Source organism: Marmota flaviventris, chromosome 6 (genome assembly GCF_047511675.1).
Source record: "Marmota flaviventris isolate mMarFla1 chromosome 6, mMarFla1.hap1, whole genome shotgun sequence".
Classification (NCBI taxonomy): domain Eukaryota; kingdom Metazoa; phylum Chordata; class Mammalia; order Rodentia; family Sciuridae; genus Marmota; species Marmota flaviventris.
The window spans coordinates 105,437,346-105,451,231 of NC_092503.1; the positions used below are offsets into that span (position 1 = coordinate 105,437,346).

General features: G+C 33.5%; 1 pseudogene; it reads right to left on the reverse strand.

The window, feature by feature from the left end:
• Positions 1 to 1,167: 1,167 nt before the first annotated feature.
• Positions 1,168 to 1,267, reverse strand: LOC114095125 (U6 spliceosomal RNA; annotated as a pseudogene).
• Positions 1,268 to 13,886: the final 12,619 nt, after the last annotated feature.

The following is a 13,886-nucleotide window of genomic DNA, read 5'->3' on the forward strand; positions in this document are numbered from 1 at the left end:
CTCTCTCTATATACTTTTCTGTAATATTGAATAGTAAGACACACTTTTTAACTTCCTTTTAAATGGGCTTCAATTGGTAAATATTTGGGATCAATCTAACTAAATCTTGTTTATATAATATAATGATTATCAATTAAATCTAAGTTAAATATTTTGGATGGGGTTAACATAGGGATTTAAATGTGTTAAATTTGAATGGTAAAATGTTAAGTTCAAACAAAATAAGAAATAGAACTCTAAAGAAAGAAAAAGATATCTACAAATATATGGGTTGCATTCTTTATCTGTACTTTCTTGGTGTTTCATAATGGTTTTGAGTTTTTAACTTGAAGCCTTAGACTTCAGGCTTAGACTTTAGACCTTCCTAAGACTCAGTCCTGGGTTTCTTGGTTTATTTCTACACTCAATTACTTTGAAAGTATTTCTTAAATTTTAAAGGGTGATGAAGCTTTTCTATAATATACAGTTAGTAATTAATCATTCATTCTATCAGCACACATTTATTGACTGCTTAGAAAATGTCAGACATTCACAGAATATGGGTATGTAATAAGGTCTCTGAGCATCTCATAGTCATTTTGAAAATTTTCCAATCTATTTTACTTAACATTTTTGATTCTGGCTTCCAAGCTTATTGAAATATCAAATATTTTCATTATTCTTTTTGACATTCTCTCCTACATTAAAAACTGGTACGCTTCTTTGTATTAGAGCATGTTGGCAAACCTTGCTGCCCGTCTACTTATCTCGATGTTTCCAGCAACTATTAGACAGATTAGTGGATGAATATTAAATAAAACCCCAAATAAGGTTACCTGACTTTGTAAGAAAGGAAAATAAGACCTTGAGACTATAGAAAGGTGGGTGTGTCCTTGACAGGGATGCCTGCACACACTAAGGGCAAGTAGCACACTGTAGCATACTGAGGAAAAGTAAATAGTATCTGCAACAAATTCTGGTGGTTGGTACTACTCTTTTTTTTTTCCCTTTGAGAAATGAAATCTGCAATTACATTACTAGAAAATAAAATCCATTAGAATAGATTGGCAGCTTTTATTTTCCACGTTGTACTTGTAAAGTCCCATGTTAATATATACTTGCAGATATAGAGACATTCCAATCTACTTTAAATTAAAAAATGCTATGTAATAGATTTCAGATTTTTTATTCAATATGGAATGCTTCACAGACTTGTGTATCTTTGTGCAGGGACCTTGCTAATCTTTTCTGTATTATTCCAATTTTACTGTATGCTGCCTAAGTGAGCACTATTAAAATATGACTTACATAACAGAAAATGCCCAGTAAAAGTTAAGAAATTATCACTTTTATGAAATGTAAAAGGATAGTTTTTTTTCTTGAGCTTGTAATTCAGTGCTAGTCCCTGAACTGAAGCAATATTTTGAGATCAATGCTGTTTATCCCTATTGCAGTATCAGGAGAATTTGTAACTGCAAGCAGTAGTGCTAAAGATATTAGCCTTTGGGCTCCAGATATCTCATTACAGGAGTTAAGATTGAGATGACCGCAGGACAAAAGAACTCCCCTATTCCCTGTCAGTGTCCCTGGAAAGAAACCTGAGTTGCTGAGCAAAATGACCCTGAATTTACTGACTCTAAATTTCCAGTCTGTTAATTTGCTGTAAGGAAAATGCTTCTGAGTTGAATTGATGGAAAATTTTATATCAAGAATTTGGAACAGATGGCCATGCTGTGAAACTTCTTACACTGGGCCCCACAGACACAGGTTATACTTGTTGAAACAACCAAGTTTATAAAAGCAAAAGGAAAGTTACATAATTCAACTGTTTAAGGTCCAAAGAGCTGCAATCCCAAGACAAGCTGTCATTTCCCAGCTAGTGATATGTTATGTAAAATGTGTTTTTGAGTAATACATCACATTACATAATATGTTATGGTACATAAAATGGGGTCATAAGAACAAATACTTTTAGGAAACAGTGGTTTAAACAAAGTCAAATAAACTGCTCTTATTGCAGGTCTTCTCAGAACATTTGCATTAACAATCAGTTATGTGCCTCTTCCATAAGAGGAAACATACCAGTAATCCTCAGTAATGAGTAATCTCAGTAAACTTTCATTCCCTTAACTGATCTCCCACAAATAGTCATTTGGAAAAATTAATTTGGATTAATAAAGAGACTTTAGGCTTAGACTTTAGACCTTCCTAAGACTCAGTCCTGGGTTTCTTGGTTTATTTCTATGCTCAATTACTTTGAAAGTATTTCATAAATTTTAAAGGGTGATGAAGCTTTTCTATAATATACAGTTAGTAATTAATCATTCATTATTATTAGTTAATTATTAGTTAATTAGTATTAGTACTTAATCATTTATTATTATTATTATTATTATTATTATTATTATTATTATTTTGCTCCATGCCAGATCAATCCTACATAACAATAATTATGAAATTAAGTGCAGGAGCTAGACTGATCATACAAAATCACCATATTTCTTACTTTGTAAATTAAAAAATGGAGACATGGAAAATTGATTTATCATATGTCACAGTTGACATAATTGGCACAAGTATCTTCATAGAATGGGTATTAGGAAACAGATTAAAAATGCTGCAACATTAATAATAAGAAAAAAATAATGTTTTGCAACTTTAAATCAAACATGCACATTAGAATTAGTTATTACAGTATGTTAATTTAACAGCATGTATAGACAGCATTTTTGTTGTATGGTGTATTGAACTACATTATATCTTATAATTTTATTAATGTGCCCATAAATTATTTATTAGTGAGGGTAAAAAGAAGGGAAATATTTATCAGATGTAATGGTGATTACTAGGTTTCTAGAAATATTGTACAAGTATAACCCAAAACAAATGAGAAGTATCTTAAAGTATATATTCAGTATGTTTTGTTTTCTATTGAGTAATTATGCATTGTCCTTTGTTAACTATGTATAAAATGAATATATTGCCAGGTATGGTGGCACAAGCTTCTAATCCCAATGGCAGGGTAGGCTCAGGTAGAAAATTGCAGATTTGAGCCCAACCTGAGCAATGTATTAAGACTTCATCTTAAAACAAAACAAAACAAAAAAATGCAAAGGGCTGGGGTTGTGGCTCAGTGGTAGAGCACTTGCTGGCATACATGAGCTCTGTGTTCAGTTCCCAGTACTGCAAAACAAACAAACAAAAAAGCAGTACAAATAGTTATTATAAACTACAATTAAGGTATATCATAAAGTTAATATATCTTTTTAAAATACTTTTTTAAGTTGTAGATGGATGCAATATATTTATTTTATTTTATTTTTATGTGGTGCTGAGGATCAAACCCACTGTCTCACATATGCTAGGCAAGTGCTCCACCACTGAGCCACAACCCCAGCCCCATAAAGTTAATATATCTTGAAATCAAAATTTTGTGAAATAAAAGATAGTGTATCACGACAATTAAATGTTAATAGTGGCTCATGGCTTTATTTATTCATCCAACAAATATTTATTGAGCACATATTGTGGGTCAAGAAATTTTTAGGCTTATTTCTTCTTATTCTATATAATCCCACTAATGTAAAAGAAACAAATTCCATCAAACAACTATACAAATTAATTATTATAATAAGGCTGAAAGAGGTCATGTTGCTCTGTAAGAAATATAATAATGGAGTTTAACATAGAGATAGAGAGGTCAGAGAAGGTTCCCGGAGGTGTTATATTAGCTGAGATATTTTGGAGGAGTGGAAATTAATCAGGTAATGATGGAGAGGAAAGAGCATTTCAGGCCAATAGAACAGCATGTGCAAAAGCACCAGTGTGGGGACTTACATAAAGACTGTGAGGGGGGCTAGGATATAGCTCCATTGGTAGAGAGCTTGCTTTGCATGTACAAGGCCCTGGGTTCAATTCCCCAGCATTGCACCCCCCCAACCCCAACCCCCGCCCCCCCCCCAAAAAAAGGCTGTGAGTGTTAGCAGCTGTAGCTGCTAAGGAGGGGGCAGTCTTGAAAGAGCTAGAGATGAGAGGAACTCATGCAAAAAAAAAAAATTGTTGTATAAGATGATGGGAAAAAAAGTGTTGTTGGAGGTCTGCAACTCATTCCTCCCTTCCTAGGGTTATTTCAATGATTTGGATAAAAGATTATGGTTGGTTGGTATTTGAAATTAATGATGGAGATAAAGAGGAGTGAACACATTCAGTGACATTTAAAATGAGTTACAAGACAGTTTTGATGAGTTTCAAATGCAAGAAAAAGCAGAATAAAATCACTTGACTATTCTATTTTTGAGGCTTGTGAAACTAGATGAAGGGTATTCCCTTTACTGAGATAATGAAAGAGAGAATGGTGAACTTATAAAAAACCAATTATGGATCCTATTTGAGTGGGTGGTAGAATTACTTTCAAGGTCTACAGGGGAAAGCATCAATATAGATCTTGAGTGAAATGGGAGTTCAAAGTTAGTGATTCATATTTTGGAAGTCATATATATATATATATATATATATATATATATATATATATATATACACACACACACACACACACACACACATACATACACACATACACATACACACACATACAGAAAGCATTTGGAATTATGGGTATTGATGAGAATACCCAGGGAGAATATTTTGGAAAGAGAGGATGACCTAGGGATTCAACCTTGAAAAACTTACAATAAATGAGAAAAATAAGAATGTGAAAAGTGAAAAAAATAAAACAGTGAAGTGAAAGGTGAACTGTCAGAACACAAGCTAAGGAAAAAGAATCTTTAAAAATTAGTGTTGAATGCTGTGGTTTTAGTCAGGTTTGTACCACTGTGACCAGCAGGCCTGACAAGAACAACAGCGAGAAGCAAAAGTTTATTTTTGGCTTACAGTTTCAGAGGTTCAGTCCATGGCTGGCTGACACAGTAGCTCTGGGCGCAAGGTGAGGCAAAAGGACAAGGCAAAAGAAAGAACCCCCTCTACATGGCAACTAGGGAGCAGAGAGAACCCCACATACCAGGGATAAAATATATTGGAATATAACCCCCAGTGACCTACCTCCTCCAGCCACACCCAGCCTGCCTTCAGTGATCACTCAGTTAATCCATATCAGTGAATTAATCCACTATTTAGGTTAAAGCTCTCATAATCTAATCATATTGCCTCTAAATCTTCTTGCATTGCCTTGCACATAGCTTTTCTGGGATTCCTTGCATACAAACCATAACATGTTAATAAAATAATTTAGTATAAGGATTGACAAAGGGCTTTATAAGATTGTATGTGTTAAGTAAACTAGAAACTAAAAGGAAAGGTACTTGAAGATGCTTTAATACAAATTTGGTATAAACTTTTACAACCCCTCTTTATATGAGAGAAATCTGGCTTTAAATAACATTTAACTGCAAAAAAAAAAGTTTTTTTTTTAAAAATTCTGATGGTGAGATTTTAGTGAAACTAAAAATGTAGTATTTTTCAAAACTTATAAAATTATATCTAAATTTAAAATTATTTTTTAAATTTAACATTTTTTCCAAAAATATTCAATAATTTTGTAATTTGCTGTTCAGTATTTTCTACCTTAAAATCCTTTTTTAAAATAAAAGAATAAAAGTATTTTCACTTCTAAGGACTTTCTTTAAACCTAATGCTCAAATCACTGTGTGACTTATATAGAGAGCATATGCTAATTAAGGGCATTGTTTTTGAGTGTTGAATGTTATATCACCAAATTGGAGAATCTGAAGTAAAGATATTTCTTTTTTTAACAGGAAAAGACATTAATCCTGGACTAGATTCACTCTGTAGCCCATTATAGAGGCAGTGACTCTGGCAAAGTGTCGTAAGTGTTGTAAAAGTTGATTTAACTTTAGAGTCTCAGGATTCAAAACAGAAGTCAAACAAAACAAAACAACAAAACTTTCCTGAAATTTATCTTTGTAGAAATTCCTGACTCCAATTTTTTCTCAGAATTTTACTGATGTGGACTATTTCCTTAAGTTGTCAGTTTGGGTCAATAAGTCAGCCTATCAACATATTTCTCCATCATTAAAGGACATAACAAATATGGCAAGTGGCCATATCACATATCAAGACTCAAATACACTTCATAATGCAAAGACTGAGAACCTGGAAAAAGCCTTCATAAGCCAGATGATTGCAAATAGGAAGAGAATTCTAAAACTCGTAATTTTTGTGGTAGAAGGAGGATCATTCATTATGCATCACCAGTAGCATCACTTAAAAAATAAATTGCATTTGTCAATACAAATAATAAAAGGAGACTATGATTGTGGTAAAAAATATTTTATAGGCAGCTTTATGATATCATATAGAAATAAAAAGAACTTAAAAGGAACCAGAAAAATATGATGTCTTTAATATAATTTTTATAGGTCAGTACTTATGATTTAATATTAGTGAGACTCTTGACTAAGTTATACCAACCTAGCCAGTTTCTCTCTAAAAATAATCAAATAAAATTGTCCCTTAGCATTCACAGAGGATTGTCTTCAGATTCCTGTAGATACCAGCCTGCTGATGCTCAAGTTCAGTCACTATTAAAATGGTGTTGTGTTTGCATATAACCTATGCACATGCTCCTGTATACTTAAATAATCTTTAGATTATTTATAATATCTAGTATAATGTAAATGATATGTAAATAGTTGTTTTATTGTTTAGGGAATAAAAATGAGGAAAAAAGTCTGTAACTGCTTATTACAGTTGCAATTAACAAATATTTTTGTTCTGTAGTTGGTTGATTTCATAGATACAGAAATTTTGAATACAGAAGGTCAATTGTACATGACATGCAAAATGACTAACTAAATCAAACCCAGAAGACAAGATGCTAAGAAGGTGCTGATCCTTGATTGATTATTGGAAATAACAGCCAGGATGATGGAGAAGTGACAACTCTGGCAAAAGAGGTGAGGTTCCCATTGGTTTATTTTCATTGGGACTTTAGTAGAAAGAACTAATCAGAACCAACTATAAATCTGTGAGATTCTCTAGCCCAAGGTTTTTCATCCTCAGCACTATTGACATTTTGGGGTGGACTAACTATCCCTCCCTTCCTTCCTTTCTTCCTTCCTTCCTTCTTTCCCTATTTGTCGTGCTGAGACTTGAATCAAAAACCTCACCTATGCTAGGCAATCATGCTACCACTGAACTACTTTCCAGCCCAGGATTATTCTTCATTATTGGGTGTTCTCTAGTGCATAGCAGAATGTTAGCCATATCCATAGCATCCACCCACTAGATGCCAGTAGAAACCTCTCAGACAGCTACTAGCAAATTGTCTCTAGATATTAACAGATATGCCCTGGGAAGTAAAATTGTCTTTAAGATGCATGCATTTACATGGGAAGCAATATTGCATCTGAGATATCTGGGACAAGAGACATAGGAAATTTTTACTCTGCAAGGACCCTGAAAATTTAGACAATAACACATTTCATGAACCCCTTCTTTATAAGAACCTAGTGAAAGAAAATGTATATAGAGAGTCATGGTGAAGTTTGTTCTTCATTCTTCCTCTTCCTTGATTTCTTAACTTCCCTGTATTTGTTTCTGACTTAGTTTGTGTGTGATCTACTCAAGAAATAAAGGGTATTTCGTGTGCTTTTTTGTTGTTGAGAAAAATATTTATTAGGAAGAAATGCTAGAGAAATACATATAACTATAAAAATGAATTTATCATTATTGATTCTGATAGATAAAGATCTAAGCAAATATAGTTTATTTAGTTTGCATGTGTAGAATAACTGGAACCAATCAAAAATATTAGGAAGAGCTTCCACTTTAAAGCTACACACATTTTAAAGAACTACTAAATGTGCTGTAGTTTGTGACTATCGCATTCAAGTTAAAACTATTTTTTTTAAATGAAGAAGTTAAGGCTCAAATAAGTCAAATAATTTGTCCCAGGATGCGTGTGGTTGTATGTGTTATTTGCAGTAATAAAAGAAGAGGAATTTGAACACAGATGCTCAGACTTGGGTTTATATTAAGAAGTGCTGTCAGGTAGAAAGTACTGAGTTATCTGATTTCATAAAAATACATGAGTAAACATAATAAAATATAAATTTTGACATGAATGCCATCTCTTAACTGCCTAAAACTATTTAATTAAACTGACATAGTCATGTTTCATTGATAACTTGCTATGAAACTTCTCCTTTTTTTTCATAGACTTTAAGAGCTAAAAAAACAATTCAGGCAAAAGCTGATATGAATTATTTCAGATAGGATGGCAAAAAATTAATAGAATTTTTCTTTGGCAAGAGAGATAATATACTCTTTGTCGTTGATATTGCCTGTTTAGGTGCTGTAAGACAATAGGGAAAAATAAGAAAGTAAAACAGCTTTGCCCTTCATTTTACGCTTCTGGCAGGGACACAGCAACAGAACAGATGTCAAGAGCCATATTCAGCATTTTGGGAAGAATATTTGTTAGTCAGCTGCTAACCGTGGGGAGTAATGGCAAAGCTTAAAGTTTGATAAAATCAAGGTTTAGAAATCTGCAGTGAATTCTTCCAAACAGTCTGGAAGCAGAAAATAGGATTGTTGCAGGACAATTATGTGGTGGATCCATCCCAAATGGAACCAGTTTGTTATCTTGTGAATTACAAAGAAAATGAGTTTAACATAACTCTGATATTAACTAGGAAAGTAGTTAAAAGACTGTTAATAAGTGTGAAAAGCAGATCATAGAACACAATGTTCGCTATGAGAGTTCATTTTATTTATTCATATGTGTGAACTTTGGGGCATATTTATTCTCAAAGAGAAAGAAATTTATTACCAAAAAATGGATAAAGATGAAAAAGTTAATCATAGTATATGTGGCATGAATTGGAACTATAATAATTATAATTTCTATTTTCTTTATATGGATAATCAGTTGCTTTTAAGTTTCTTCCTAAGCACCATCTATGATATATATGAGATATTTTACATTATTAAGTTTCTAAAGAGTCAGATGATATAAAGGACATATGCCCTGATCTAAGAGATCTATCTGCAGAGTCCCAGAGGATTGGGACTGAAACAAGATTGAGACTGAAAATATGTTCAAAGAAATAATAGTTAAAAACTTACTAAGTTTAACCACATACATAAAAGAGATTCAATAAAAAAAGTGATACAATATTTTTCAATTTTTGATAAAAAAAGGATTTTTCACCCTAAACTACTTTACTCAGTTAAAAATATCCTTCCAGAATAAAGGAAAAAGCAAGACTTTCTAAAAGAAGGAAAGCTTCTTCTGAGTATTTGACACCAATAGACTATCTTAAAAAGAATGACTTAGGGAAAGTTTTTTAAAATTAAATGATATGCTAAAAATAAATTTCTTGGAATATGAAGGGTGAAGACAAAGCAATGGAAGGAACAAAAATACAGGTAAATATATTTTGCTTTGCCTCTTGAGATTTCTAAAATAAGCTTGATACCTGAAGCAAAAATTTGTACACTGCTTTGTGTTATTGGAAATCTAAGTATATATTTAAGATAGAGAGGGCAAAGGTGCATAAATGGCCATAAGATTTCTATATTTAAGCTAATATCTGCAATGAGATTATTTGCCTTCTTTATTTATGATTTGGATGACGTTTACTTTTTCTCTTGACTCATTGCCCTGGCTAGGACTTTCTATAATATGTTTAATGAAAGTGCTGAGAAAGGTACCTTTTTTTTTTTTCCCCTCACCTTAGAGGAAAATATTTCAGCTTTTTCTTGTTCTTTTTTCAGTAGTAGGAATTGAACTCAGGGCTTCACACATGTTCTTCCAGTGACCTACATTTCCAGTCTAACTTTCAGCTTTCAGCCATGGAGTATAAGGTTAGCTGTGGGTTTATCACAGAAGGTGGTTTTTATAAGGGACCTTTATTCTATGCCCAGTCTGCTGAGGGCCATCATTATGAAATTATGCTGGACTTTGCCAAATTTTTTTGTGTCTACCGAGATAGTCATATGGTTTCCATTCTTTATTATTTTGATGTGGTGTATCACATTGATTGATATGTGTATACTGAACCACATTTATAGCCAGGAACTAACCCCACTCTATCATGATTTGGGTCTTTTTAATGTTATATTAAATTAAGTTTGCTGTTATTTTTCCATGTATGTTTATCAAGGATATTGCCATATAGGTTTTTCCCCCTTTTTCTTAATCCTTAGATAGCTTTGATATAAAGGTAATGTTAGACTCACAAAATAAATTTGGAAGCATTCCCTTCTCTTCAATTTGTTTGGAAAAGTTTGAGAATGATCAGAAATCTTCTATAAAGATTTGATAGAATTAATCAATGAAGTCACCTAATCCTGGGCCTTTATGCTGGATTTTTCATCACTATTTCAATTTCTGTGATCATTATTGGTCTCTTCAGATTTTTATTTCTTCATAATTCAGTCTTGAAAGATTATATGTTTCTAGAAATTTATCTGTTTCTTCTAGGTGATCCAATTTGTTAGCATAAAATTGCTGAGAGTAGTTTTTATGGTCATTTGTATTTCTGTGATATCATATGAAATTTGAGTCCTCTTGTTTTCTTGGTTAGTGTAGCTAAACATTTGTTAATATTACGTTTTCAAGAAAATAGCTTTGTAGTATAGTTTAAAGTCATTGGCACCAAAATAGACTTGGAATGTTTTGTATATATGAATTTCTGTCTGGAGGATCTATGCATTGTTTAAATTAGGTTATTAAAGTCCTGGGTTATTATTGTTTTGTTGCATATTACTCATTCAATTTGGTTGATATTTGTTTATTTGTTCATGAGCTCCAATATAGGATGCATATGTATTTATAATTATTATAGCCTCTTGATGGATTCACTCTTTAATTATTACATAATGACATTGCTTGTGTCTTGTCACAGAAAGTCTTTTTTTTTTTTTATTTCTGATGTAAGGATAGGTAACTCTCTTTGATTAACTTTTTCATGAATATCTTTTCCTTCCTTTTATTTCAGTTTATCCATGTCTTTAAGATTAAAGTAAATCTTGGGTAGGCAGTACATTGCTATATATTTTATTTATTCTGCTACTTTGAGAATTTTGATTGTAGAATTTAATCCATGTGCATCTAAGTAATTGCTGATAGGATTTAACTATGGCCATTTTGTTAACTGTTTCTATTTGTTTTTATAGTTTCTCAGTTCATTTCTTTCCTCCTTGCTATCTTTTTTATTATGATTTGATTTTTAAAATAGCAGTATGTTTTCATTTATGTTTCATGTATCTCCTAGAAGTGTTTTTCTTTTTGTTTTTTTGGGGGGAAGAAGGACTTATTTACAATATTGAATAGCCATAACAGTGTTTTAGAAGTCGATAACAACTTAATTTTAATTCCATAGAAAATATACTTTTAAGTGGATACAGTGATACACACCTGCAAACCTAGCTACCTAAGGCAGAGGCAGAAGAACCACTATTTCAAGATGAGGCAGGGAAGCATAGGGAGACAACATCTCTCACACACACACAGACGCGCACCCCCCAGAATTTTTTTCTTTCAAAAGTACATTTTTGCTGTCTTCACTCCTGGCATTTTGTGTTGTTGGTGTCACACTTTAAACTTTTTGTACTGTCTATACATTTATAAATTAGTGTAGATATAGATAGTTTAATACTTTGCCTTTAACCTTTACATGAGACCCACCATCATTGAGAGAGAGCACTCTGAATTACCAGTGAGTTTTATAGTTTAATATATTTTCATGTTGGTACTTAGCACACTTTTATATTAAAGAACTTCCTGTAGCTTTTGTCTAGTGGCGATGAACTCCTTCAACTTCTTTTCGACTGGAAATGTTTTTATTTCTTCTTCATTTTTGAAGGAAAGTTTTTCCAGGTATAATAATTCTTCATTGGGAGTTCACCCCATGCCCCACAGCCCCAGCACTTGGAAAATACCATCTCACTCTCTTCTGACCTGTAGAGATTCTACTTAGAAAAATAGTCTGCTGAGTTTTGATAGATCACTTACATGTTGAAAAGACAGAGACTCCTTTCTGTTGCTACTTTTGAGAGTCTCTTTATCCTTGACTTTTACCAATTTGGTCATGTGTCTCAGGGTTTTCTTCTTTGGGCAGTTACTGCTACAAGTTCATTTACCTTCATGTATCTGCATATCGCTTTCTCTCCTAAGATTTGGAAAGTTTTCAGCCATTATTTATTTGAGTAAACTTTCTGTCTCTTTTTCTATTCTTTCTCCTTCTTAGGTTCCCACAATGTATATGTGTTCACCAGGTGAATCTTTGTTGTTGTTGTTATAATTCCTCTCATTGGCTAAATCAAAATAACCTGTTTTCAAGTTTGCTACTTCTTTCTTCTTTTTGTTTCTGCAGTTAAGTTCTATGTCCTATTTTTGATTTATATTCTTGTATTCTGCACTAGGATTTCTGTTTGGTTCTTTTTTTTTTCCTCTTAACTTCTCACTCTTGCTCATTGTTTTTCTGAATCCATTTGGTTATCTATTTTCTCTTGCCTATCATTGGGATTCTTTTGAATGACTATTTTGCATTCTTTGTCAGGTAATTTGTAGAACTCCATACCTTGAGCCAGTTACTAGGTCCTGGTTGGTTTTCATTGGTGGTGTCTGTCATGTTTGCTTGTTTTTATGCTATTTACATAGACTTATGTTGATGTCTGTGCATTAGAAGGAGTAAACAGCTCTTGTATTCTTTATGGATTTTTTTTTTTTTTTACTGCTGCATCCCAGACTGATTATATTGCCTCTGTGAACTCAGTTGATTGAGATCAAAACTAGGTCACATTCTGCTGTTGTTTCAATAGTAGAGTCCACGGTTGGCAGATCCTTTATAAGGTTCTTGAGCAGGCATGGATTCTGTTCAGTGACTAGGTTAATTGAGCTACCTCTAGGGACTTGATCAATAGGCTCAGTGATGAGACAAGGGTCCACTATTAGGTCTACAGACTGTAGGTCTGTGATCAAGTGTATGAACAAATGCGGTTCTCTCCAGCTCCATGGTAGGGACCCAACTATGTCACTCAGTGGGCCCTGAGCAATGAGAATTGTCTTTAGACCACAGCTAAGAAGGGCTGGAACTGAATTAAAGGTTGCTACAAGGTTCACAACTGAGATTGAGGTCACCAGGTCTACCTACAGGGCATGAATAAGTGTAACTTCTGCTGGATTGATCAATAGGCAGGACTAACCCTTGATCATCCTGGACCAGGGCTGAGGCCATTTCAGGATCTGCTGTATGACCAAGGTCAGCAAACTTGTTTTATAAGCATGGATAGATTTGGTACCCATTGGGTCTCTGAACAGACAAATCTCTTCTCAGGTGATAGCCGAGATGGACCAGAGCCTAGTTTAGTAAACATTTCAGAATCCACATGCAGTTAAGTTCAGCAAAACTACATCCTGGGGAAGATGGACATGGCCTTTGGTGATCCCTGGGAAAGCAGGACTACTGTCATACCACAGCTGAGAAAGTGTACAGCTGAGTTTTATGACTGCTTCATGGTCTACTGTTGGGAACTATGTGAGTAAGCCTGTTATCCAAGGCACACGAGGGTGCGACTCAAGTGTCTCAGTGGAGGATTCTGGTGGTAGTTCCAAAGCCAAATGGGGATAAAAGGGCAAACATATTTCAGGGTCTGTAGCCTGCACCATGGTCAGCAAGCCTGCCACTTAGGTTCATATCTGCCCTTTTAGAACAGTTCTTTTTGTCAAACTCTCACAAGAGCATGTTTGTCTGTAAATGGCTGCCAAACTCTTACTGCTATGGAGGGATATAAGCAAGGGAATTCCTGTAGTAACATCTTGCTTAGGTCACCTATTAAGTCAGTATTTTTTTTTAACAAAGCACTTATTGAAATGCCATTCACACGTCACACCATTCATTTAATTGTGCATATTCTTTCAT